Source organism: Tyto alba, unplaced genomic scaffold, assembly GCF_018691265.1.
Source record: "Tyto alba isolate M040663 unplaced genomic scaffold, T.alba_DEE_v4.0 Super-Scaffold_36, whole genome shotgun sequence".
Classification (NCBI taxonomy): domain Eukaryota; kingdom Metazoa; phylum Chordata; class Aves; order Strigiformes; family Tytonidae; genus Tyto; species Tyto alba.
In genome coordinates, this window is record NW_024881311.1 from 56,354 (window position 1) to 83,506 (window position 27,153).

The 27,153-nt window shown below is 54.6% G+C and overlaps 1 pseudogene; it reads right to left on the reverse strand.

The window, feature by feature from the left end:
* Nucleotides 1–839: 839 nt before the first annotated feature.
* LOC122154268 lies at nt 840–26,719 on the reverse strand (annotated as a pseudogene).
* Nucleotides 26,720–27,153: the final 434 nt, after the last annotated feature.

The following is a 27,153-nucleotide window of genomic DNA, read 5'->3' on the forward strand; positions in this document are numbered from 1 at the left end:
GAGAAATATAACTCTGTGGGTAATCTTTATGCTGCAGAATAACAGGGAAACCAAAAAAACCCCAAACCCACTGAAAAACCCTGCATGCTCTGCAGAAAGCATTTAACAACTTTGGCCTGAAAATATTGTCAGGTTTCAGTCTCATGCCAATAAAAGCATGAATTTAGAAACCCCTCAAGAATCATGATTTTAATAAAAGCACCCCCAAATATTTTTTTGCAAAGCCAGTAGAATGCTCCCTTTTACACAGCACCAGTAAAGATGTTGGGATCTGAGGGGCACTAAGCCGCAGCTGTCAGTGGCCTTTCTCTATCCCCGCTTGCTTCCCCGATCTGAAAGATGCTCAACGTCCTTCAGTGCCAGGGCTGAAACTGCCACGGGCCGTCACTGCCATGGTATTCCAACATGGTGTGTTTAAACGAATAGGACTCTTGGGGTAGCATTCGATCTATTGGGTTGTAGGTAAGGATCCCCTTCTTTACTATACGTTCCCCCTGTTATCTTAAAGGATATTTTTTTTTTGACACCTCTACTATCCCAGACAGAGGTTTCCATGGGGCTTCTGCAGGGTTCCATGGCTGCCTTGGAAGATCCTTGAAAAGCTCACTCCAAAGTCCTGCCACACATTTCAATTATGCTAAGCTACTGCTGTTGAAGTACACAACCACGATTGGGTGACGCTCTTCTCATTAATGGAAAGTGAAAGTCACTGCATTTTGAGTATCTTAAATAAGGCTTCAATAGTCCCTTGAGTGTCCCTGTGTCCGGTGGAAGTGCCGTGTAGAATTGTACCTGCAGAGGAGTGCCAGACATCATGGAGCTGCTCACTGCAGAGCATTCCTGCCCAGCTGCTTCAGCGTTCAATCTTTTATTTCTTTTGGCACACCGGGGCCTTTTTGCTTGGACACCTGTTCTGTGTAGTGTTCTGGTTCCGTGGGCACGGCCAGCCCGAGTGGGAGCTGCTCTCCTCGCTGCGCCGCTGCTTTGGCAGCTGCCCCCGGGCAGGGGGGGACAAATGCTCCGGCTCCCCGGCTGGAGGCTGGCAAGTTCCCGGGGTGAGGGGGGGACCCCGACGTGTCATGTGAACCCGGCCTCCTTCAGGAGTGGGAAACGAGGTGTAGTGTTTTCTGGGGATATTGTCGTGGGGTTTTTTTGGTTTGTTTGGTTTTCCTTTCATTAGATCTCTGGGGTTCATGTGACCTTTAATAGCCAGTGGGTGGGCTTTAAAGTTAAAGTTAAGCATGTGCCAACTGCTACCCTGAGGTGTAGCTGGAATCCACTTGTGAGCTCCTGTTCCCACCACCCTGGAGAAAGCAAATCTGGTTTATTTGGTGATGAAGGCCACTCAGGGAGTTGCACTGATGTGCAGTTTTTGAACCTCAGGGCTAAAGTAGCACCGGTCCTACCGCACAGCGCGTCCTTCCCCAGGCTTCTAGAAAACAGAAAAGATACGTCAAACCGACCCCACAAACACAGCCAGCACTTTCTTTATCTGACCTGGAACGTCAGGACATGACCCTGCTGGGCCATCTCTGCCACCCTGTGTGGGAGCCAAGGTGCTGCCTTCACATTCCAGGATAAGGACTTACCTGTTTGGTTTTTTTTTTTTTTTTAAGCAACTTCAGTGACATCCTTAGACTGGCCGTGTTAAGCTGGTTCACTGCACAGTTGGTCCAGTGGAGGAAACCAGTAAGCTCTGCTATTGCCTTGAGCATCTTCTCGTTACTGTTTAGCCCATTTAAGTTATCTTCTCGTGACGTGGAAAGCAGAAGCAAACACTTAATTTTCAGCCTCGGTCTAGTATTCACACAAATCAATACTGAAAGTCTTTCTGAGATTTGGATCAGATGGATTTATAATCTGCTTCTCGGCCACTGTTAACTTCCTACAATTTTATTTCTTCTGTTTATCTCAAGTGTTGAAACTCTGACAGGGGCCGATGAGTTGCCCTCCCTCAGTTTGCTCCTCCCCTTTTGGGAGTGCAGTTATTGTTCTCCTCTTGGCTTTGCCTTTCTTGGCATTTGGATAGAGTTGACCTGTTCTTGCTACTAGCACTGCCCAGGAAACCCCACCAAGAAATCCCAGCACGCTGGAGTAAATGCCATGTCCTAGAATGGGTACGTGTCGTTAGCCTGCAGTCCTTCAATACCCAAGGACCTTCCTTCAAATTTACAGCACCAACTTCACAATCTATAGAATACTCAGTACACTTTAGCCTCCAAGTCAGTTACTTTTGCAATGCAATGAGGCCAAAATTGTTGGTCCTTAACAGTGATGAGCAGAAGAATCATGACCACACCACTTCCCAAAATACTGCTACTCTGGAATTTGCCTACCCTGCTACAGCTACTGCTTCACTCCAACTTCCCTTACGAAAAATTCTACCATTCTTGTAGCACTTGCTCTAGACACATACGCAAACAGTATTTTCTTATTCCTTACGTATCAAGTTTATATACTTAACTTGCCTTTTTATCACCTCTAGTCAGGTTCCTGATAAGCAATGCAGCACCTTGTCTTGTAGGCACTCCCCTCTTCTCCCCACTCTACCCCCATTAAAAACCACACCGAATCAACCCCACGGACAGACCGTGAATCTAAACTGAAGAACAGGTTCTAGTTTAAAAGCCATCATTTAAACAGCTATCCAAAGGTGAAGTACTGCTAATGGTCTTGTTTTTTCAGCACGAGGTGCCTGTGAAAAGTTTAAAGATCATGAACAATCCCCTTACTCACATTTTGCCCACAGTTTAATTGCACGGAGAGTGAGCTGGAAGTTCTCTTTATTTGGCTCTGGATGCAGTATTTCATCAGTAGCTCTGCAGCCTCTAAGAAAAAAGTTGAAGTGCAGCAGTTCCTAGTAACGGGTACAAGTCAGTTTTATGCTATCCTGGATCAATAGCTCACAGTTCATTGTTCAAGCCTATGAAAACAAGTTTGGATTGCTTGCTTTGTATTTCCTTAAAAATTACAGATTACACGCAACATTCAGTATCACTCCAGGTAACTGATGCCCTCAGCAGCTTTTTCACAGTTTATAGAATACAATTTTTAATAAGGCCTTTCTGGAGGATTCCAAAAGCTGTTTCTTTCGACAGCAGGGAACAATTAAACCAGTCAGTGTTAAACAGTGAGTAAGTTAGGCTTCAGGTATTTTAAATATATATATATATTTTTTTTTTTAATGAATTACCACACATTCTTCTCTATCAAATGCTCTACCTATTCATCTGAAGCAGTTTCTATGGCGAACTAGAACAATGCACACACCCTGATCAAAGAAACATGAGATACAGGTCTATCTAAACACACAACTCCTTGAAGCATCTCAATTTAAGCCCACTTGCCACCTCCTCAGATCTCAAGTAGACAGGAGATCAGTTTCTGCAACTTGTACAGAAACCGATGGGTTGTGCCATGTGCATTCTATACCAAGCTCTGTAACACTTTCTTTTTAAAGAAGTGTAAATATGCTTACCATTTAAGCTCCGCATACATCTCGTATCCAGGCTTCACAGACATGAGTCACCTCTGAGATCAAGATTATCAGAAAAAGTTTGCACAGATGGTCTGGCAAACACGAGATCCATCTTAAGAGGGGGAAAAGTGCCAAGTGTGAGTTAGAATGCTGCATCATTTTCAAACAGCACATCAGTGGGGGAAAAGCTAGTCAAGACTACAGAGTGGTTAACATTTGTATTTAGACCTATGTGACTACAGATACATGTCCCGAGAGATTTACTTGCCAGAAAACTCAAGAGAATTGCTAGAAGTTCCATATTTTATTTACAAAACCGTCACTGTATCCCGCCTTTTTAAGCTAGGGAAAGGAAGGGGGTTTTAAGTTGAAAAGATTACTCTCAATTTCCATCTTCCATTAAAAGAGAACATAAATCATAATATTAAGATGCAAGTTCAGCCACCTCAACTACACTTCAGCAAAGGAGAGAGCATTTCCTTTCTGCGGTAAGCCCTTTTGATCCCAAAGCATCTGGTCTATAGTAGAGTCTGAGGCAAGAAAATTATTCTGTGAATGTCTGTACCAGAGAGAGGCCACAAGAAGGTCACTGAAGGTCTTGGCGATAGTGACACCGAGCAGTAACGTGCTGAGGTACTACAGCATGCAGGTCTGCACTCACGGTGTGAGATGCATTCAAGATACAAGGATTCCTGCAGCTGACAAACCTGGGCAGGAGTCAAATGGGGGCTTTCACTTTTCATCTTCCAGAACGTTTGTCTCACAACCACTTCATTTTTGATTTGCAACAAAACATTCAGTCTGCTCACATGATCCATACGGTGAGCTACACTATCCCCGTCCCCCTGCAGAAAGCTGGTTTGTCAGAGCTCAGGAGGGTTGGCAGGGACACTGCCTCTACTCCCACGCTGCACAATCCCTGTGACATAACTGCTGTTCCAGTGGGCTACCCTGGCCTGCAGCACAGGCTTAGCAAGAGGTGTCCCTGATGTTCCCGTGCCCGCCAGGCTTCCTAGGGGCTTCTTTTCCTATCAGCTCCCATTTTACTGCAGTGCCTTCTCCTGGGATAGGCTGTGGTCAGGCTGTTTAATCACAGTTTCCTAAATACACTGTCAGGTACCAAAAACCTTGTAAAATAGCAAGGTCACAAGTCCCTGAAAAGTTGTCCTATTCCAAAGCAAGAAAAAAAAAAAAATCCTTACTTAAAGAAAAAAAGCAAAATTCTTACCTCGATGCCATCAAACTCAAACTTGACAACTGATACACATGTATCTTCAACTGCTTGTAAAGGAGAGGATTACTGTGTAAGAAAGTATTTCTTGCTACTTTGATCTTTTCCCTAAACTGTGATAAAATACAGAATTTACACTGCTAAACTATTTGGTATAAAGACTGACTTGCTTCCAAACCAAAAAAATTGGTAGTAAGCTGCAAGCAGTAGAGCACTAATACTGTAAATACTTTAGGCTTTTTAAAGCCTAAAACTAATACTGGCTTTAAAAAGCTATTTAGCCAAGAGATTCTGAGGCTGATCATGGATTGTAATGAACAAACAGCGCACAATGAGCCACCAGGATCAGTGGCTGTAAGGTACTTACCTTGGCAGTGAGGAAGAAAAGAGATTTCTCTAGCTATCTTACTGCTGGTTAACATCCAGAGAAATCTAACCAACTCTGTCCACATTTGACAGCGCGCACTAGTCTTCTCTGCTTTTATTTTCTACCGTGCCTGAGATGCTGTCAGCTACCTTCTGGCACAGTCTTCAGTTTTGTAGAGCACTTGTCAGAACTGTGCCACAGCCCGCTGAGAGTCTGTTTTCAGGTGACAGTCACCTAAACAAAGGCTCCGTAGCTATGCACGTGAAGTCTTTCAAACTGTCTGCGTGAGGAAGCCCAGGCTGAGAAGCACTTCCCAGGAGCTCAGTTTTACCTGCGAGGTACGCAATGCATGCACCCGAGGGGCATTTTACACAGCAGTTCTGTATGTTCCCAGCACAGCCCCTGGGAACTTTCTGGAAAGCTGACAGTGTGCATCCCGGCCGCAAAGGCTCAGGCTGAGGAGCCAGAGAGGAACGTGGCCAGAGGAGAATGAACGAGAGCTCCTAAAGTCTGTCCAGAGGAACAGCACGGCCAAGGGACTGACAGGAGCCTTTCCACATCACCGTCACCTTCCTGAGTTTTCAGGCTGCCCCCTCCTCCCCCGGCGTGCATGTCCAGGCCCCTTACTGCACCTGAGATGAAAGCAGGGCTCCCAGGGACAGCCTTGCTTTTTGATACAGCCGACTCATTCTCAAACCAAGGGCAGGGGAGAAGCGGACCACAAAGATTCTTACGTGGTGTACAGCCACTGGGGAAAGGAACCAAAAGCTTGACTTCAGCATTTTCATGCTGCATAAGATAGCATTTTAGAAGGGACTCAGAAACAATGTATTTTAAAGTTTTGTCTTGTAAGACATCCTCTACCAATATAAGTCTTTAACATGAACATTCTTACTGTAGAAGTTGCACGATTATCACGGAGAGTGCTTACTCACTGTTAGGTTTTTTATTTCCTCCTGATGTTTCCGTTTTTCAAAGAACAACTGAAAAAAATCCGATCTTTCTACATGTCTAGCAGCAACACAAACAGCATCTATGTCAGCACCTGCAAAGAGATTCCATTTCTTCTGTTATTGTTGGAAGTCACTTTCAAACATCAGAACTATGACTGGACAAAGAAGTTCTACCTTTAGTGTGTACTCGAAGCTTGTAAGAACCAAATGTAAATATTTTGCCACCAACATTTGCTGCTGCTACTGAAGGAGGAAGATTCTGTGTGTAGAAGAGAAAGTGTTTACTTTATAATATAAGATACACATTGACCTATGTGCAAGTTTAGGTAGCATACGGGCTCTTTAGAAAGACTACAACAGCCTCCATAAACAGTGTTTTCTCACTCCCAGACTGAGTTGTTAGTCTAATAGACTGCTACTGTTTTTCTGAAATGAGTGCTTGCAACTCAAAAAAAGAGATGAGTAATGTATCAGTCCTTTTTACAGAAATTAAGTCCTTAATTTACAGAAATTAAGACCTATTATTAGTCTTCCCCACAGCAGATGCACATAAATAAACACAATCTCTGCAAAGGTCAAGTCTAGTGCAATAGTTTCAAACCACACTGGGTGCTGCAGGCTGTTTGGGGCGAGATTAGTGCCCGTTTCCCATCTAGCTCACCCCACAATCCCTTGTTTCAGCTTTGTTAGCTGCTACAAGTCAACCCACAGAGCCACTTCACACATTTATTCAGTGCCCCAGGGACTTCAAGATTGTGAACTGTAGTACCTTTTCTACCTTATTTCAACGGCAGTTACTACAGCTCTCCTCAATACTTTAGAAGAAAGTTGAAAGTTCCACTTCAGCATAAATCCTAGTAGTATGGCCTTTAAAAGAAATAAAAAGGCATCAGCTGTTTTGACAAGAGCATATAAAAAACCCTTACCTTGCTCTCACCAAATTCTGAAATCCATTCTTTGACCAAGTTATTCAGTTTACCAAGAACCACCAGCTTGTAAAGGAAACTCATGTTAAGTTTGTCCTGAAAAACCCAAGAGGTTAACAAATTTTACAGTCTCGTTTTACTGGTGATTCAGTTCTTCCTCCTCTTCAAATACCCGAAACGGCTTCGTTGCTGCAACTGGCTTCTGAGTATGGATGCAATCTATATCCTTAGAAGGAGCCCAGCTAATGGGAAAAGTAATTCCACCGTGCCTTTCAGGCTGGTTCTGCAGCCTGGAAATAATGAGGGAGAAAATATAATATTGAGGACTTCACAAAAGCAAAAAGAAAAATAAACAAACCAAAACCTCACTGGAAAACACCCTTCAGCTTACAGGTTTCCAAATCAACTTCTGCTCTTTTACTCAGAATTAATATAAATGAGGAAAAAAAAAAAGTCCTGCTTATGATTTTTAGATAACTTGACCTAAATTAGTGTCCTGGGTTGAGTGAGTGGTGGAGTTTTTTGGTGGCAGGGGAGGGGGCTATCGGGGCGGCCCCCTGGGAGAAGCTTCTCGAAGCTCCCCCAGCTCCAAGCCAGCTCCACTTCTGTTTGGGAAATTGAGCCAATCGGCTGCGCCTCTGCGATAACGTATTTAAGAAGGGACGTGGTGACGGGCAGTCGGACTTGTGAGGAGGAGTTGATGCAGCTGCGTGAACACCAAAGTCAGTGGAGGAACGGAGGAAGAAAGGAGGGGGGAGGTGTGCCAGAGCAGAGACCCCCCTGTATCCTGTGGTGAGACGGCAGGGCGGCCCCCCCTGCCACCCATGCAGATCTACGGTGGAGCAGACATTGATTTACAGCCTGTTGCTCGGCTGATCAAGGTTCTGTGCCTGAAGAAGGCCGGGGTCTCATGGGAAAAGGCAGCCCCACTGCTGTAATTCAGTGCTGGGAGGATTGCAGCATGCAGGGGGAGTCCCACGCCAGAGCAGCTCGGGAAGGGCTGCAGCCGTGGGAGGGACTCCAGTCGGAGGAAGTTAGTGACCCATGACGGAGCAGTGTGGGGAACGCTGCGGCCCTGTGGGAGGAATTCAAGTCAGAGAAAGTTTGTGGAGGACTGTCTCCTGTGAGAGGGGGACCACGATGGAGCAGGGGGTAACAAGTTTTGGACACTCCCCTCACCGAAGATGAAGGAAGTGGCAGCACTGACTGCACCCCCCATTCCCTGCCCCTGCGCCACTGGGGGAGGAGGTAGAGATATCGGGAGCAGAGCTGAGCCCGGGAAGAAGGGAGGGGTGGGGGGAAGGTGTTCTCAAGATGTGGCAACGCTTCTCACTGTCCTACTCTGTTATGTGTTGTTAGTGTCTGTAATAAATGTATGTTCTTTTTTTCCTTCCCCTAACGAGTCTGCCTTTTGCTCGTGATCATAAAAGGGGGATTTTCCCCCATCCCAGTCCTATCTTGAACCCCAAGCCTGGCTCTCTGTCCCTTCTCATTGCCGGAGGGGAAGGGAGAGAGAGGTGCTGCGTTGTGGTTGGCTGCCAATCAGGCCTAAACCACAACAATTAGAAATCCAACTACTTTTTTAAAAAACATTTGTGGATATAAGAAAATAATCAAGTTGCTACCATCTTAATACAACTTATTTGCATTGCCCTAAACATTTATAACCTATCACCAGGAAATTAAAGGGTTTGAAATCCACTAAGGGTGACACTACACACAGAAGATGCTTAGGACACATTTCTGTTTTGTATCAGTTTTGATTTAAGGATAGTCCCATCAGCTTCCTGCTAACATTAAACAAGACAATTTAACATTGGCTTCTTTTAGTTAGGTGTTTTTATGCATGTCTTAAATCTAAAGAAAAGACATCACTGCTGCTTGGTTTCTCCTTCCTTGCCTCCATGGACAGTAACTAAGCCAAGAAAACCCAAATCTGTTCCCCCATGCAAAGAAAGACTCTGCACGGCCCAAACACCCATTAGTTTTCATCAGTTTTCAAATTATTCCTTAATTAAAGGCACAAAGGGGAAGGTCTGGGACTACTGAATTGCTGAGGTCCATCTTTGAAGCCTGTTGCAGTCATCACAGCGACCAAAACCTGTTCAAACACTAGCCTGATTTCTGCAACTGGCATTTGAAGAAGAGCACAACCCCAAGCAGCCTGGATGAAGCTGCGGGGCTGCTGGCTGGAATTGGCGGAGCAGGAGCCGCCCCGGGAGGGGGAAGCAGCCCCGACCCCCCCGAGCTGGGATTTTCAGCGCCAACCCCCAGCGCTGCGCAGGCCCCCGCTGCCTCTTGCCCCAAGAACGAGGCCCCAGCCGAGCAGCTCGGGGCTGCCCCCCCAGCCGTCCCTCGGGGCGGCCAAATCAGCTCCTCGAGGGGCTTCGGCCGGGACCCCGGGCTGGGGCCTGGGGCGGGCAGGGAAAGGGGCGGGACCCCCCCGGCTCACAGCCCCCCAGGCTCAGGGCTCCCCCAGCCCTTGCCGGCGGCTCCCAGCACCCCCTCCAGTTCTCCAGCCCCCCCCGCCAGTCCCCCCAGCACCCCCCGCCCCACTCCCCAACCCCGGGGCCGCCCGCAGCGCCCCCCGCCCCACTCCTCGGCCCCCCGAGTGGCTCCGAGCCTTTCCCCAGCCCCACTCCCTGGCATCCCCGGGGCCCACCCGCCGCTCCCAGGCCCCCCGGGGGGCCGCAGTCCCCCCAGCCCCCTCCCCAGATGCTCACAGCCCCCCCCAAGGCACGGAGCCCCCCTCAGCCCCACTCCTGGGCTCCACAGGACCCTCCTACCCGATCCCGCTGCTCTGCTGCCATTGCCAGTGGGCGGGCCCCGCCGTGCGCCGCGGCCCCGCCCCCTCCACAGCCAATCAGCGCGTGGCTCCACCGACCGACCGCGCGAGGCACGTCGGGAGTTGTAGTCCCGGCCCCAGTGTGCACGCATGCGCACGGCGCCTGCTGCGAGGGCAGCGGGCGTGCAAAGAGCCGCGTGCGACAGGGATGCCCGTGCAGGGTCCTCGTGCAACGTGGGGGTGTGTGCAGGGCCCTCGTGCAATAGTGATCTGAGGAAACATTAACCCGATAGCCCCCCCTCGGGGGCTGCTCACCAGGTGGCCTCCATCAAAGGCCGGCAACTGCCGTGTGAGTGACTGGAAGGAAGACAGGACGGGCCACCGCTGGGATCTCTTGTCCCTGAGATAAGAGAGGAACTGAAACCACTGAGCCAGAAAGACAAAGGAGCTGCAAATTAGCCCAGACCTGAAGGACAAGGTGTACGTGACCACAGGACTGAGTTGGTGCAGAAGTAAGGGTCAGGTAGTGAACACGGTGAAGAAGACTACGAGCCTTCATCTGCAGACCCCTGCCCACGACCACCAGGGAGCACTGCGCAGGTGCGGCAGGGAGGGACTTGGGGGGGGGGGAATATGTTAATGATTTCCCGGAACTGATTGTAATATTCCCTCCCTATCCCCAGAATTGTGATGCATGTGTATTGGAGTTAATGAATATGTAACGTTTTACACAATAAAAAGGAGCCTCTTTTGGCTCCAGGGCACGCACGCTTGTGGAGGAATGGTTCCCCCCTGTGCCCAGTGATGAATAAACATACCTACTCTCTAACTTTACTGGTTGTAAAGTCGTGATTCCGCTCCTCAATAGGAACACGTGTGCAGGGTCCTCGTGCAACGGGGTGGCTGTGCAGGCCCCCGCTGTGCTGCTCTGCCCGGCACAGAGTTATTTTTCTCAGCAGCAAAACGGCCGGTGTCTGATACTGCTGTTATAAATGAATGAAGCCAATCTTTATAAAAATATATTCTTTCCTCGTCCTCCTCCTTGTCCACCTCCTCGTCCTCATCCTGCTACTTGTCCTCCTCCTCCTCGTCCCCCTCCTCGTCCTCATCCTCCTCGTCCTCCTCCTCGTCTTCCTCCTCCTCCTCCTTGTACTCCTCCTCGTCCTCCAGCTCGTCCTCCCCCTCATCCGCCTCTTCCTCGTCTTCCTCGTCCTCCTCCTCGTCCTCCTTTTCGTTCTCGTCCTCCTTGTCCACCTCCTCGTCCTCCTTGTTCTCGTCCTCCTCCTCGTCCTCGTCCCCCTCCTCCTCCTTCATCTTCCTCGTCATCCTCCTCCTCCTCCTCCTCGTCGTCCTCCTCCTTGTCGTCCTCCTCATCCTCGTCCTCATCCTCCTCGTCATCGTCCTCATCCTCATCCTCCTCATCATCCTCGTCCTCCACGTCCTCCTCCTCCTCCTAATCGTTGTCCTCCTCCTCCTCGTTTTCCTCATCATCATCCTCCTCCTCGTCCTCCACGTCCTCGTTATGCTCCTCATTGTTTTCCTCCTCCTCCTCCAACTCCTCGTCCTCCTCCTCATACTGGTCATCCTCCTCATCCTTGTCCTCGTCCTCCTCCTCCTTGTCGTCCTCCTCATCCTCATCCTAGTCGTCCTCCTCATCCTCCTCATCATCATCCTCATCCTCCTCATCATCCTCGTCCTCCTCCTCCTCGTCCACCTATTTGTCCTCCTCCTCATCCTCCCCCTCCTCCTCGTCATCGTCCTCGTCCTCCTCCTCCTAATCGTTGTCCTCCTCTTCCTCGTTTTCCTACTCCTCGTTTTCCTCCTCCTCCTCCTCCTCCTCATCCTCCTCCTCGTCCTCATCCTCTTCCTCCTCCTCGTCCTCGTCCTCCTCCTCCTCCTCATATTTCTCGTCCTCGTCCTCCTCCTCGTCCTCGTCCCACTCCTCCTCTTCCTTGTCATCCTCATCCTCTTCCTCCTCGTACTCCTCATACTCCATGTTGTCCTCCTCCTCCTCCTTGTCGTCCTCCTCCTCCTCCTCCTCCTCATCCTCCTTGTCCGCGTCCCCCTCCTCCTCCTCCTCTTCCTCATCATCCGCCTGCTCCTCGTCCTCCTCATCATTCTCCTCCTAGTTGTCCACCTCCTCCTCATCGTCCTCCTCCTCCTTGTCATACTCCTCCTCTTCCTCGTCCTCCTGCTTGTACTCCTTGTCCTCGTCCTCCTCCTCATCCTCGTCCTCCTCCTCCTCCTCATCCTCCTCGTCTTCCTCCTCATCCTCCTCCTCCTTGTCATCCTCTTCGTCCTCCTCCTCGTCCTCCTCCTCGTCCTCCTTGTCCTCGTCCACCTCCTCATCCTCAGTCTCACCCTCCTCCTCATCATCCTCCTCGTCATAATCCTCATCCTTGTCCTCCTCATCCTCAACGTCCTCCTCATCATCGTCCTCATCCTCGTCCTCCTCATCCTCCTCCTCGTCCTCCTTGTCCTCATCCTCATCCTCGTCTTCCTCCTCGACCTCCTCCTCCTCCTCCACCTCCTTCTCCTCCTCCTCATCCTGGTCTTCCTCCTCATCCTCCTCCTCCTCATCATCATCATTATTGTCCTCATCCTCGTTTTCCTCCTCCTCATTTTCCTCCTCATCCTCCTCCTCCTCGTCCTCCTCCTCGTCCTTGTTATCCTCCTCATCGTTTTCCTCCTCCTCCTCCTCATCCTCCTCCTCGTCCTCGTTATCCTCCTCATCGATTTCCTCATCCTCGTCCTCCTCCTCCTCATTTTCCTCCTCCTCCTCCTCCCCATCCTCCTCGTCATTGTCCTCGTCCTCCTCCTCGTAATCGTTGTCCTCCTCCTCCTCGTTTTCCTCCTCCTCCTCCTCCTCCTCATCCTCCTCCTCGTCCTCGTTGTCCTCCTCATCGTTTTGCTCCTCCTCCTCCAACTCCTCGTCCACCTCCTTGTCCTCATTATCCTCCTCATCGATTTCCTCCTCCTCCTCGTCCTCCTCCTCATCCCGGTCATCCTCCTCATTCTCGTCCTCGTCTGCCTCCTCCTCCTCCACATCCTCATTCTCCTCCTCCTTCTCCTCGTCCTCCTCATTCTCCTTATCATCATCCTCCTCCTCCTCGTCCTCCTCCTCATCCTCCTCCTCATCCTCCTATTTGTCCTCCTCCTCTTCCTCCTCCTTCTCCTCCTCTTCCTCGTCATGACCCTCCTCCTTGTCCTCCTCATCATCCTCCTCCTCGTTGTCCTCCTCCTCCTCGTCGTCCTCCTCCTCTTTGTCGTCCTCCTCCTCCTCATCCTCGTCCTCCTCCTCCTCCTCATCCTCCTCGTCATCGTCCTCATCCTCGTCCTCCTCCTCATCCTCCTCCTCCTTGTCGTCCTCCTCATCCTCATCCTCGTCCTCCTCATCCTCCTCATCCTCCTCCTCCTCCTCCTTTTCCTCCTCCTCATCCTCGTCCTCGTCCTCGTCCTCATCCTCGTCCTCCTCCTCCTAGTTCTCGTCCTCATCCTCGTCATCTTCCTCCTCCTCGTCCTCAACCTCCTCCTCCTCATATTCCTCATCCTCCTCTTCCTCCTCGTCCTCCTTGTCCTCCTCCTCCTCCTCATCCTCATCCCCCTCCTCCTCCTCCTCTTCCTCATCAACCTCATACTCTTCATCATCCCCCTCCTCCTCCTCCTTTTCCTCGTCATCCTCATCCTCCTCCTCGTCCTCCTTGTCCTCCCTGTCGTCCTATTCCTCCTCCTTGTCGTCCTCCTCGTCCTCCTCGTCGTCCTCCTCCTCATCCTCGTCCTGATCGTCCTCCTCATCCTCCTCGTCCTCTTCCTCGTCCTCCTCCTCCTTGTCGTCCTCCTCATTCTCATCCTCGTCCTCCTCCTCATCGTCATCCTCCTCATCATCGTCCTCATCCTCCTCCTCCTCATCATCATCATCGTCATCGTCCTCCTCGTACTTCTCCTCGTCCTACTATTTCGTCCTCCCCCTCCTCCTCCTCCTCATCCTCGTCCTCGTCATCGTCCTCGTCCACCTCCTCCTAATCGTTGTCCTCCTCCTCCTCGTTTTCCTCCTCCTCGTTTTCCTCATCCTCCTCCTCCTCGTCCTCCTTCTCATCCTCGTTATCCTCCTCATCGTTTTCCTCCTCCTCCTCCAACTCTTCGTCCTCCTCCTTGTCCTCGTTATCCTCCTCATTGATTTCCTACTCCTACTCCTCGTTCTCCTCCTCATCCTTGTCATCCTCCTCATACTCGTCCTCGTCGTCCTCCTCCTCCTCCTCATTCTCCTCTTAGTCCTCGTCCTCCTCCTCGTCCTGCTCCTCGTCCTCCTTGTCCTTGTCCTCCTCTTCTTCCTCCTCCTCGTACTCCTCCTCCTCGTCTTCATCCTCCTCCTCCTCCTCGTCCTCATCCTCCTCCTTGTCCACGTCCTTGTCCTCTTCATCCTCGTCCTCCTACTTGTCCTCCTCCTCGTCCTCCTCCTTGTCCCCCTCCTTGTCCTCGTCCTCCTCGTCCTCCTCGTCCTCCTCGTCCTCCTCGCCTTCCTCCTCCTCCTCCTCGTCTTCCAACTCGTCCTCCTCCTCGTCCTCGTCCTCCTCCTACTCTTCGTCTTCCTCCTCCTCCTCCTCATCCTCCTCGTCCTCCTCCTCCTTCTCGTCCTCTTCCTCATCCTCATCCTCGTCCCCCTCCTCCTCCTCCTCTTCCTCGTCACCCTCCACCTCCTCGTCAACCTCCTCCTCCTCCTTGCCCTCCTTGTCCTCGTCCTCCTCCTCATCCTCGTCCTCCTCCTCCTCCTCATCCTCCTCGTCCTCTTTGTCGTCCTCCACCTCCTCCTCGTCCTCCTCGTCCTCCTCCTCGTCCTCATACTCATCTTCATCATCCTACTCGTCCTCCTCCTCGTCCTTGTCCTCGTCCTCCTCCTCGTCCTCTTCCTCGTCCTCCTCATCCTCCTCCTTGTCCTCCTATTTGTCCTCCTCATCTTCCTCCTCGTCCTCCCCCTCGTCCTTCTCATCCTCCTTGTCCTCGTCCTCCTCCTCCTCCTCGTCCTAGTCCTCCACCTTGTCCTCCACCTCCTCGTCCTCCTCCTCGTCCTCCTTGTCCTCGTCCTCCTCCTCATCCTCGTCCTCCTCCTCATCTTCATCATCCTCATCCTTGTCCTCCTTGTCCTCCTCCTCATCCTCCTCCTTGTCCTCCTCGTCGACCTCCTCGTCCTCCTATTTGTCCTCATCCTCCTCATCCTCATCCTCCTCATCCTCATCCTCCTCGTCATTGTCCTCATCCTCATCATCCTCCTCATCATCCTCGTTCTCGTCCTCCTCGTCCGCCTATTTGTCCTCCTCCTCGTCCTCCTCCTCATCCTCGTCCTCGTCCTCCTGCTCCTCCTCCCCCTCCTCCTCGTCATCGTCCTCGTCAACCTCCTCCTCCTCGTTGTCCTCCTCCTCCTCGTTGTCCTCCTCCTCCTCCTCCTCATCCTCCTCCTCCTCCTCCTTCTCCTCGTCCTCATCCTCCTCGTCTTCCCCCTCATCATCCTCCTCTTCCTCATCCTCCTCCTCTTCGTTGTCCTCCTCCTCCTCTTCGTCGTCCTCCTCCTCCTTGTCGTCGTCGTCGTCGTCGTCCTCCTCCTCCTCGTCCTCCTTCTCCTCCTCCTCCTCGTCCTCGTCCTCCTCCTCCTTCTCGTCCTCCTCTTCCTCCTCTTCCTCATCCTCCTCCTCCTCCTCCTTGTCGTCCTCCTCCTCCTCATCGTCCTCCTCCTCCTAATCTTCGTCCTCCTCCTTCTCGTTTTCTTCCTCCTCGGTTTCCTCCTCCTCCTCCTCCTTGTCCGCGTCTTCCTCCTCGTCCTCGTGCTTGTCCTCTTCCTCCTCCTCCTCATCCTCCTCCTAGTCCTCCTCGTCCTCTTCGTTCTCCTCATCCTCCTCCACCTCCTCCTCCTTCTTCTCCTCGTCCTCATCCTCCTCCTCGTCTTCCTCCTCCTCATCCTCCTCTTCCTCATCCTCCTCCTCTTCGTTGTCCTCCTCCTCCTCGTCGTCCTCCTCCTCCTTGTCGTCCTCCTCCTACTCCTCCTCCTCGTCCTCCTTGTCCTCATCCTCCTCCTCATCCTCATGCTCGTCATCCTCCCCCTCCTCATCCTCCTACTCCACCTCCTCCTCGTCCTCCTCGTCCTCCTCCTCCTCCTCCTTGTTGTCCTCCTCATCCTCCTCCTTGTCCTCATACTCATCTTTGTCCTCCTCCTCGTCCTCCTCCTCGTCCTTGTACTCGTCCTCCTCCTCGTCCTCTTCCTCATCCTCCTCATCCTCCTATTTGTCCTCCTATTTGTCCTCCTCGTCTTCCTCCTCGTCCTCCCCCTCGTCCTTCTCATCCTCCTTGTCTTCATCCTCCTCCTCGTCCTCCTCCTCCTCCTCGTCCTAGTCCTCCACCTTGTCCTCCTCCTCGTCCTCCTCCTCGACCCCCTCCTCGTCCTCCTTGTCCTCATCCTCCTCCTCATCCTCGTCCTCCTCCTCATCTTCGTCATCCTCATCCTTATCCTCCTTGTCCTCCTCCTCATCCTCCTCCTTGTCCTCCTTGTCAACCTCCTCGTCCTCCTATTTGTCCTCATCCTCCTCATCCTCCGCCTCCTCCTCCTCCTCATCCTCCTCGTCATCATCCTCCTCCTCATCCTCCTCCTCACTGTCCTCGTCGTCCTCCTCCTCCTCCCCCTCCTCCTCATCATCGTCCTCGTCAACCTTCTCCTAATCATTGTCCTCCTCCTCCTCGTTGTCCTCCTCCGCCTCGTCGTCCTCCTCCTCGTCCTCTTCTTCATCCTCGTTATCCTCCTCATCGATTTCCTCCTCCTCCTCCTCCTCCTCCTCATCCTCATCATCCTCCTCATCCTGCTCTTCCTCCTCCTCCTCATCCTCCTCCTAGTCCTCCTCATCCTATTCGTTCTCCTCGTTCTCCTCCTCCTCCTCGTCCTTGTCCTCCTCCTTTTCCTCATCCTCCTCGAACTCCTCCTCCTCCTTCTCCTCCTCGTCCCCATCCTCCTCATTCTCGTCCTCCTCATCCTCCTCGTCCTAATCCCCCTCCTCCTCCTCCTCTTCCTCATCATCCACCTCCTCCTCGTCCTCCTCCTCGTCCTCCCATTTGTCCTCCTCCTCGTTTTCCTCCTCCTCCTCCTCCTCCTCGTCCTCGTCCTTGTCCCTGTCCTTCTTGTCCTCCTCATCCTCATCCTCGTCCTCATTCTCCTCGTCCTCCTCCTCGTCCTCCTATTTGTCCTCCTCCTCGTTGATAGTTGTATTATAAATTCTGTATCACGCTACTTATCAGTTGTACTACATTGATTCTGCTTGTAGAAATCCCATGCTGTTCTAAGCGTAAATTCTGTGCTATAACTAATCATAGTATCTTGTTAAGAAAATAAAACTCACTTATAACTGCAATTTAGTGTCATTAGCATTCTACCAAGTATCCCTAAAGGAACCTGTCTGTCCACTTAGTGCCAGGTGACACACACGCACACAGTTCTCCATCACGTGTCACAGGCAGAAGTTGTCTCATGATAGCTGCTTGTACTTCAGGGGCTTGATCCTGACAACACCTGCAAGGAGGAGGAACTGCCTCTGCCACAGCAGGCCACATTTCCATTTAAGTTTCATTACATAAATCTAGAGAAAAGGTTGTTTATAAAAACAGCCTTTAGGGAGTGGTTTGTTTTGGGAGAGCTCAAGCTGTCCCCCAACCTTCAGAGGCATTTACCTACTTCTCCCAGCCCTTTCCAAGGAGCAGAGAGCACAGTGAGCCCCTAGACATGGAGGAGGAAAGGGGAGTGCGGCCACTGCCTTCTCACCAGGGATAGTCACTGTGGCGAACGCACGCTCCTGGAGCCATAACTCACCACTGTCCAGCTGGAAGACAGGTCTTTCTTTGAACCATAAGCACCTCCCATTTGCCACGGAATAGCTCTTGGACCATAGCAAAGGTTCTGAGTCCTGCAACCTGGACACGCTGCCCAGGGAAAAGACAAAAAGACATCCTTGGCACAGGCCCAGCATCATCCCCTGTCTCTGCTTAGTCCCTCCACAGGGAAGCGTGAAGCCCTGGGGTGTGCCGAATGCTTTCTCAGGCTGGCTCTGGACTTGGTTGCTCTCCTGCTTGGCCAAGAAGCTGCTCTGGGCACACAGGGTGGTCTTGCCGTGTTGCTGGAATGCTCAGGGAGGGATTTCTCCCTGGGGCCCAGGCTCTCAGGATGAGGGGCACCAGGGCGCCAGCCCACCTTGCCCAACTTCAGCTGCCTCAGGGCGTAATTGGGCACAGCTCTCCAGATAGCCACGACCGCTGGAAAGCAAGGGAAGGGAGTGTCAGGCTCTGGGCTGTCCAGCTCACACACTCAGCAAGCTCCTTGCCTGGGGCTTGACAGATGCTGGGGTACACAAACAGCCCAGAAAAACACTGCCATGGCTGTGGAGCTGGGCTGTGCCCCCAGTGCAGACTGCCAGCTCCCAGAGGAAGCTGACCCTGAATCATTCCCCCTTTTGGGGGCACCACCCTATGCCCACGAGAGACTTGGTCTTCAGGGCAGTGCAGGCACCGTGACCTGGCAGTGCTGGCAGCCACACTGTCCCCCTGCTTTTGGCAGCTGACAGCCCACGTGTGACTCCTCAGCTCGGAGCTCCCGAAACCCTCCTCCTTGGTGGAGAGCTGCAGGAATGTGGGGAACAAGCAGCTGAGCTCTGAGCTGACGGCCATGGCGCAGCAGTCCTCCATCGCACTTGCTGCTTACACTCGGCTCAGGAAATGGGACGCCCTTCCCAGCTCCTTGCCCCAAACTCCTCTCTGATGTGCTCCCCTTCTCCCGCCTGTCAGCGAGGGTCCCCCAGCACCTCCCTGCTGCCTCCCGATCCTGCTCCTGGCTGTGGAGCAGCAAAAAAGGGCAGCGGTGGGGAGCCCCTGCGCAGTGCCCAGCAGCGCCCAGGCCTCCCCGGGAAGTGCCGCCCCTGCCGTGGTACCGGGGAGCCCTCCCTGTGACGCAGTGCCTCCCCCTGTGACATCAGCCCAGGTCATCTGGAGGTCCATTAGGACACCTGCCTGCTCCTACCCTATCAGCACCTCTGGCAGAAGTGACCTCACCAGCCCCCGCCCCAGCCATCACCTCGCTGCCGGCCCCTCGCTGGCCCCCCAACCCGCCTCTCCTCTGCCCCCCCCCCTCCTCTCTCTGTGCCGGCACCGGCGGGCACCCAGCACCTCAGTGCCACCTGCTGCTCCTGACCAATCAGCTTCCTCCCCCACAAGTGACGTCACCACCCCCCAGCACACACAGCACTGCAGGTGCAGAGAGCTTTGCAGATGCCACGGCAGATTCAAAGGACGTTGCAGATGCAGAGGCCGTGGCAGACACTGATCCCACCGCAGCTCTCGACAGCATTGCACACACCGACGGAGGTACCGACACCGGTACAGCTGCACACACAGCACGGCGGGGCATCATCCCCCAGCTAATGCCGTGAGCCAGGCAATATCTAAACCAGTAAAGTCAGCACACCCCCGCTGTCCCTGGCTCTAGGAAATGGAGCGGCCAGAGCATAGGAGTGTAGCTGATGGGAAAAAGTGGAAGTCAAAAGAAAAAAAGCTTGTGGAATATTAAGTTCTAGTTAGAGTGACACCTCCTCTCTCAATGCACTGAGACCCTGACAATGATTTCTTCTGATGGGGCAGAATAAAAAGGAAAAACAAAAAGAAGCCAAGAATCGTATGCTTATGTTCCAAGACTTGGAACTTGTAGACAGATGCAGATGCCACGGCAGATGCTAACTACCATTACAAATGTAGATACCATTTCAGATGCAGATAGCATTACAGATTAAGATGACATGGCAGTGGGCAATGCCACTGCAGATGCAGATACCATTGCAGTTATGGTTGCACATACCATTATGCCAAACATTTTATATTCCAAGATTTTGTAACTTGCATCCAAGCTCTGTCCTCCCCAGAATATTTTTCTGCATTTTTTCCACCATCTCTTTCTGAGATCAAGACTCATACAAATGCCTGCCACTGCAGAACGCCCAGCTCCGTCGCCTGCCCGGCACTGGGCACACTCAGCTCCCAGGGCTGCCGCAGCCCTCGGCACTGCAGGGGCCCGGGGCCCTTCATCTTCCCCTTTGGCTCCTTACCTGCACGGCTTCTGCTCAGGCACCTGGCCCTTGAGGCACAGTTGTCTCCAGCTGCCCATGGGGGAAAGCAGCCTCTCCTCGCCCAGCGTTTCACTGGCCCACCTCAGGAGGCTGGGAAGGAGGTGGGGAAGCACTTGCTGGAGCTCCTCTGTGCTCCACGTTGGAGATGGCACGGCTGATCTGCAGAGAACCATGACCAAGAACCACCTGCTCAGGCAAGGCCTTTTCCCACCAGCCCGGTTCCCCCACCTGCCTGGGGTGGGGAGGGGGGGTTACTGTCCGCAGTTGTTACTTCTGTGACAGACTGTGGCTCAGGAGCACAAAACTGTCCCGGCTCCCCACACTCCTCGAGGCCGGCCCAGCACAGCGCCCTGGGAGTCTCCTCGGGCACAGGGCACCCGACTCCCCTGCGCTGAGGTACGAGTTAGAAAGCAGATGCAAAGCTGCAGAAACGTGTCTGCCATTGAACTCGCCGTCAGTCTCCGGAGCAGTCCGATGGTTGTGCCACTCACAGGCGGAGGAGTCAGTCCCCAGGTGCTCCTCTCCTGCTCTGTTCAGTTTCTCCACTAAGCACCTCAGGATCTGAATCCCAAAGATGCTTCTCCCCGGGCTCCTCCACACCTCCACCGTGTCACTGGAAGGGAAGAGACCTTCACCCCTGAGCCCATCTCCTCGCAGACCTGCAGTGCCCTCAAACCTCCTCCGCTGCAATGGGGTTTACAAAGCCCCACTCACGGCAGAGACACAGGCACACAGTCTTGCAACACTCCAGACTGTTCAGGCAGAAAAAAAAAAGACCTATTTCTCAACCAGACCCGCCCAGAGCAAGCAAGCCGCAGGGTCACTACTGGACTGCAGCGGGGAAGTGGGTAGTGCACGTACCTGCCCATGGGCAGACCTGTCTGGAGGAGACACCTGATCACGGGCACCCGGTGAAAGCGGGCGAGGAGAAACACTGCACGGAGCAGGAAGGGCCTGAGGGTGCTCTGCTGCATGGAGCTGTAAAGGGTGTTGAGGATTTGGGGCACCTGAATGGAAGATGAGGAGAAAGAGGCTCAGTGCGTCCTTTACCCTGCCCTGTGGGGCCCAGACGCAGTCACTCGGCACATGAGCAATGCCCAAGCCCTTGACACAGTGTCCAGATCCAGCCCAAAACCTCACCCCTTCCACCTTGCCTGACCCTGACGCACGTCTGGAGCCCAGTGTGCTCTTGGCAATCGTGCACACGCACACACGCACACACACACGGGCACTCACACAGCAGCCTCGGTCGCTGGGTGTGCCTGGGCCCGACCGTATGCGCAGCTGCGTGCCCTGTGTGCACACAGAGGACACTGAGACAGTTCACACCCGGCGCTTGAGGAGCTCTCCCCATGTGTCTGGAGCAATGCAAGACCAAAACCAGACATGCTCTTCGAGAGCCTGAAGATGCCGTGCAGGACCTTTGCAAGGGCATGTGACTCCTTCCAGAGGAACCCCGCTCTCCAGGGACACTTTCCCTTGCCTCTGCCCTCCTCATTTCCCAAAGCACAGACCCCTTCCCCACACAGAGGCTCTTCCCCCAAAGGAAGGGATATTTGTCTGAGCCTTTCACAGCTAGAAGCAGTGGCTGTGAGAAGGACAAAGAGCCAGCCAGGTCCCTCCTCCCGGGGAAGATCCCAGCTCCTCCCACGGCTGCCTACCTCTGGCCCGTGGTGCAGACACAACCTGCTCTGTGCCTGGGGAAGCAGCAAGGGGTGACCCCGCAGCCCACGGATGCGGCGCTCCCGCTGCCCAGAGCGGCCGTGGGCCCTGCAGGGACAGCGCAGAGACACCCTGCCCTGGCTCCAACAGCAGCGGCCTTACGGCTGGGTGAGCTTTAGCTCAGCTGGGCGTGACCCTGGGGCTGCCACCCATGGCTGTCCTCACGGGGACCCACCTCTGTCAGCGGCGGACGGCCACGGAGGCAGCCTGGGCTGCGCGAGCCACTGGTGCCCCTCGAGCCCGAGGGGAGCGCAGCCCAGCGCCAGCGGAGGAGGAGAACAGGAGCCTCGACAGGGCAGGCACAGCACGAGGCCAGAGGCTCCCAGGCTACAAACGGGCAGCAACTGGGGGCGAAAGGAAGGGCAGCTCGCAGGCTGGGTAACACCACAGCTGGGGAAAGCATTGAGAACAATGAACAAGTGTCCCACCTGTGGAAAACCTAGCGTGCCCAGCAAAGCTCAGAGTAGAGGCAACTGGGGACCAGGGAAGAGTGAGCAGCGTGAAGTGGGTCCCAGGGCAGGGAGGACTGTGAGTGACCTTGGAGGAAGAGGAGGAACGGCAAGGTTGGTACCTCCTAGTGCCTCACTCATGGGAAGGACCTGGACCAGTGGGAGACTTTGGACAAGAAGTGCCCATATCCTGGTCACCAGCTGGAGCAGGTGCCAGCTGGAGCAGGTGCTGATGCACGACTCAAACCATCAGTAGCCCCTCAGCTCAGCACACAGGCAGCATTTCTTGAGCCCATGCCAACTGAGCAGGGTGTACTGCAACAGCCAACAGGAGAAAAGACCAAGTCAAATGGAGAAAAAGGTCTCCGTTACCTCCTGGAGTATTTCCTTTCTGCATTCCACCAGGAAGACAAACACCCACTTCCAGGCTGCTCTTGCACTTGTGGGTGGGCCACGCAGCAAGCTGTCCAGGACGGCAGTCAGAGAGTCTGTAGCCCGTGCTGGAGGGATGATTTGCAAACAGCCTGGAGAGAAGTCAGGAAGAGGACAGACCATGTCCCAGCTCTGCTCCAGCAATTCAGGAAGGAAAGGAAGCTTGACGGGACTCTTAGCTCAGCAGCCCTGGAGAGGGCAATCACTTGACCCTCCTGCTGTGCGTACAGTGCTGTTTACATCTGATGCAGCTAACCCATGTGGGAGTGTCTCCCCCATGCTGCTTGCTGAGATACCAAATCTGTATTCTGACAAGAGCACTCACACACAGACGTGCACACACACACACACACACATCATGGTATCTGCTCCATCGCGCCTAAAGGGAAACTCTTGCCTCAAAGGCTCCTGCTACTTGCTAACACCAGCTGTCCCGGCAGCTTGCTCTGGTGACAGAGAGACAGTCTGGAGGGGAGCAGAGAGATGTGCAGGACCCCAGGAGCTGGGCCCCCACCCCGCTCGTTTGGGGCCAGTTACCTTTCCCGTTTTGGTACAGGTCTCCACCACAGTCTCAGTGTCTGGGATGTTCAGCTCCTCACAAAGGCACCTGATCTCATCTGCCTGAGGCACCACCTTCATGGTCTGGGCCGGAACAAACACCAGGAGAAAAGAGAAGTCACATCTACGGAAACTCAATCTCTGGCCCCAGATACCGATAAAGGAAAACCCAAGCGGTGGCAGTGGAGGCCACAGGGAAACCCAGGGCCCTCCTGAACTCGGGGCAGCAGGATTTCCCCAGCCTGATAAATGGCTGACAAATCCCAGGCTGGAGAGAGGCCTCTTCCTCCTTGAACCCTTTGCTGGGGCTTCAGGCTTCCAGCAGCCTCTGCTCCCAGCAGCTGCGTCCCCTATTCCCGCACAGACCACCAGCGTCTCTGGGAGGCAGGAAACCTCCCAGTGACTTCCTCAGCACAGGCAGACCCTGCTGCCCGAAGAGGAGAGGGTTCAAACACAACCCTTTGCAGCAGGCTCGGGGCCTGCAGCTCAGAGCCCTCCTCCCTGCCCACTTTGCTCTGCGCAGCACATTGGTTTCCTCTCTTGTGCTCAGCAGGAGGTTTCTCCCCTGGCAGGGATGAGTTTGGAGACTGCCTGGGTAGCTGCCTGTCTCTCCAGGCTGAAGGCAGGCAGCGAGAGGGAAGACGCGCTCTGTAACGCTGGGGACCTCATCACAGCGCGTTGTCTGGCCACCTTCTGTCTCTCCTGGAACGCGGAGGGGGACAGATGTGGAGGGGAACAGTCGCCAGCATTGGTGACAATGTCCTGCTCTCAGGCAGCCGTGAGGGATGGCCCAGACCACCCAGCCTCACACATGCCCCAGGGAGGTGGGACTCAGCGACCCTCTCCCAGGGATTCTTCCCGAGATGGCCGGGGAGGCAGAAGGCTAATGGGGTGGGGACACAAAACCAGCTGAGCACCTTGCCTCCCCCTGCCCTGCTGGGGATGGGGCCCTGACCCGTGGGACCCCCGTGGTGCCAGGCCAGAACGGAGGGATCAGGCTGAGCGAAGCTGGGAAGCACCCGCTCTCCTCACCCTGCACTTGCAGAAGGTAGCCAAGGCAGACCAATGCCTTCTGGCGGGATGTGGCCAGGCAGTCAGTGATCAGAAACCCCAGCAACCCCACCAGGGAGCTGAACTGCTTGCAAGGACATCCTCTCTGCAGGGGAGAGCAGCAGGAAAAGGGTCGCAGGCAGCCCCAGCACCCGCTCGCCTCTACCGCCCACCCTGCTCCCTGAGCAGCGACCGGGCAGAGGGGCAGACAGAAGGGGTGCCCCATAATCCCAGGAGCCCCGAAACCCAGCACCCCATCAGGCAGGGCTCCCTTCTGGGGCCAGGAATGGGAACGGGGCACCAGGGCACACAGGCGTCCCTACTCACCATGAGCTCAAGTCGCTCCTTGCAAGCACCCAGCATGTGGGCACAGACCCGCAGGGCTCACTCCCGTTCCTGTTCCTTGGCTGAGGTGAGCCAGCCCTTCAGGACCTGGGGCAAGGTGCACCTCTCTCATAACAGGAATCTTTTTCTCCCTGAGATCCCTCTCCCTTCTTCTCTGGCCCTTTCCTGGCACAGCCCCCAGCCCCACCAAGCCCTGGCACTGCAGCCTTCGCTGCCCCGCTCTCTCCTGCTGCCTCTGCCCTGAGCCAGGTGCTGTTTCCCTGTCAGCATCTCCCCGCTCCAGCCTTCCCCCAGGCTGCTCTCGCCCAGCTCAGGGCTGGCTCTTGGCTTTCCCTCCATCAGGACCCACTTCTCTGCCTGTCCTGAGGCTGCAGTGGCTGGGGGCTCTTGTGCCACAGCTCAGCCCCTGGCCCCGGCCAGATGCACAGCCCTGGAGCAAGGAGCCAAAGCCCCACTTTCCTCTAGCAAAGGCATCCACCTCCTATCACCTGCTAAGGCCTCGATTCTCTGCCCCCACAACACTTTTCCTGTTGCCCCATGCCTACTCACAGGGACCACTTAGTCAAAGCCGGTGGAGGTCACCTCTGCCTCCAGAAGGGTTTCTCTGAGCAGGCTCAGATCTTCCAGGTTTCTCCCGTGCAGAAGCTAAAATCAGGAAAGGAGAGCTGAGGTTCTGCATCCCGGGGGCTGTCAGGGTGCGCTGAGGTGGGAGGCACTGGCCGGGGGGTACCCGCATGCTCACAGCTGCCCCCACTGTCTTTCTGTCCTTCTTCACCTGCTCCTCGGAAGCACAGACCAGGACACTCTGGCAGCACACTGACAGCAGGTTGTGATTTTCCTCCCTGCTCAGAGGTGGCCTCAGCTTGCTGGCCAGAGGAGAAAGGAAGAGAAAACAGAAAGGGGATTTACTAGCCCTCTCCAGAGTAGCTTAAACCACAGCTGGGTTCCCCCTAATCGAGGAACCCAAACCCAACACCTCCAGCCCTTCCTCAGCCACAGCCACCCAGCACCAGCACCCAAGGGCCCCACCAGCTCAGCACACAGCTCCAGGAGCTCACATGAAGCCGAGAGACCATAGTACCTCTGGGGAAACCAGTCCGATGGTGCAGCCCAGGACCCCCCACGCGACTGCCCCGGCTACAGGCACTTACCAGCAGCCACCAAGGAGAGGGAGAGAGCTGCCACAGCACAGCGGGGCATCGCCCAGCCTCCTCTCCTCACCCTGAGGCACAATGCAGCGGCACAGCACTGCCTGACGGGCCGGGCCAGGCTCCCGGCTCACATCAGAGAGCTGTGGGAACAAGGTCCGTGTTAGAGAAAGTTGCGTCAGTGCTGAGAGGGACTGAAACCAAACGGTGCTCTCCGCTCTCCTCTCCCTGGGGGGTCTGGGCACGGGACCCACAGCCAAAACCCAGCCCACCCCACAGTGGCCCTGGGCGCACACAGAGGCTTGCAGCAGCCCGGGAGCTGAGGCTGAGCAGTGTTGAAAGGCAGTCCTTAGGGTGCTGACACTCCGGAATGCTCCTGTGGCTTGGCCAAGAGGGAACTTGCTGTGGGAATTGGGCTGCCCCTCGGGCCCGTTCCAAACAGCCAGGGTCAGGCCTCCTGCAGCCCTAAGGATCACAAATCCTGGTGTGATCCTGGCCTGCAGGAAGGTCCCGGTGGAGGGACGCCCTGCCCTGCCCTGCCCCTGCCCTGCCCCGCCCTGCCCTGCCCCGCCCTGCCCGCCCTGCCCTGCCCCGCCCTGCCCCATCCTGCCCTGCCCTGCCCCGCCCTGCCCTGCCCCAGCCTGCCCCATGCCTGCCCTGCCCTGCCCTGCCCTGCCAGCCGGCAGCTATTTCCCCTCCACGGCGATGACACGTGTGGGCCCCAGGCCAGCAGCAGGACGCAGGCTCCCCTTACCTGGCGGTGCACAGCAGTGCTGACGGCAAGAGCCATGCCCTGTGGGTCTGGGGTCTGAACTCCCTCCAGCACCTCCAGGACAGAGCTGGGGATTCTACAACAGAATGGGGGAGGAAGAGGAGGCTAAAGCCACCTAAAGGCACTTGGCAAAGGAGAAACCCAGCCCCACTGGGATAAGGGGAGACCTTAACACCAGCTCCCAGGGAAAACCCCACACCCCCCAGCACGGGGCTTCTTGTTTGCCCTCCCCTCAGAGCAGCACCAGGAGGGGCTCTTGCCTCTGAACAGAGCCCGGTGTTGACAACTCTGTTTCCTGGCACTTCCCACTCAGCAGACCTCGCCCCTCTCACTGGACAGCACTGGACATGGCCCTGGGCATGAGGGCAAAGCTCTTCCCACACAGCTCAGGGAGGTGGCAGTGCCTCCCTTGCTGAGAAGATGAGCCCTAGGGATTCTTGCCTCCCTCCTGCCCCCCACCCCGGGTTTTTCTTTTCTTGCCCAAAGAGCCTCAGGCCTCTCTGCTCTCCCCGATCCTTCCCTAAGGGCTTCTCAGCTCCTCCTGGCACCCCACAGCTCCCCAGCGCCTCGTGGCACTGGCACAGACCCGCTCCAGCAGCCACGCCGGGCCCTGCGCAACACCTCACCTTGCTGACCCGGGGAGTGTCTCGCACCTCCTGATCTTGGTGCAAGAGCCAGAGGAGCTGCTCCCAGGCACGCTCGCGGTGCTGCTCCTCACGCAGAAGGACCCCCGTCCTGGCGGCCACCGCCCCAAGGACAGCCTGCTTGTCCTGAAGAGGGAAGGAGAGGCTCTGC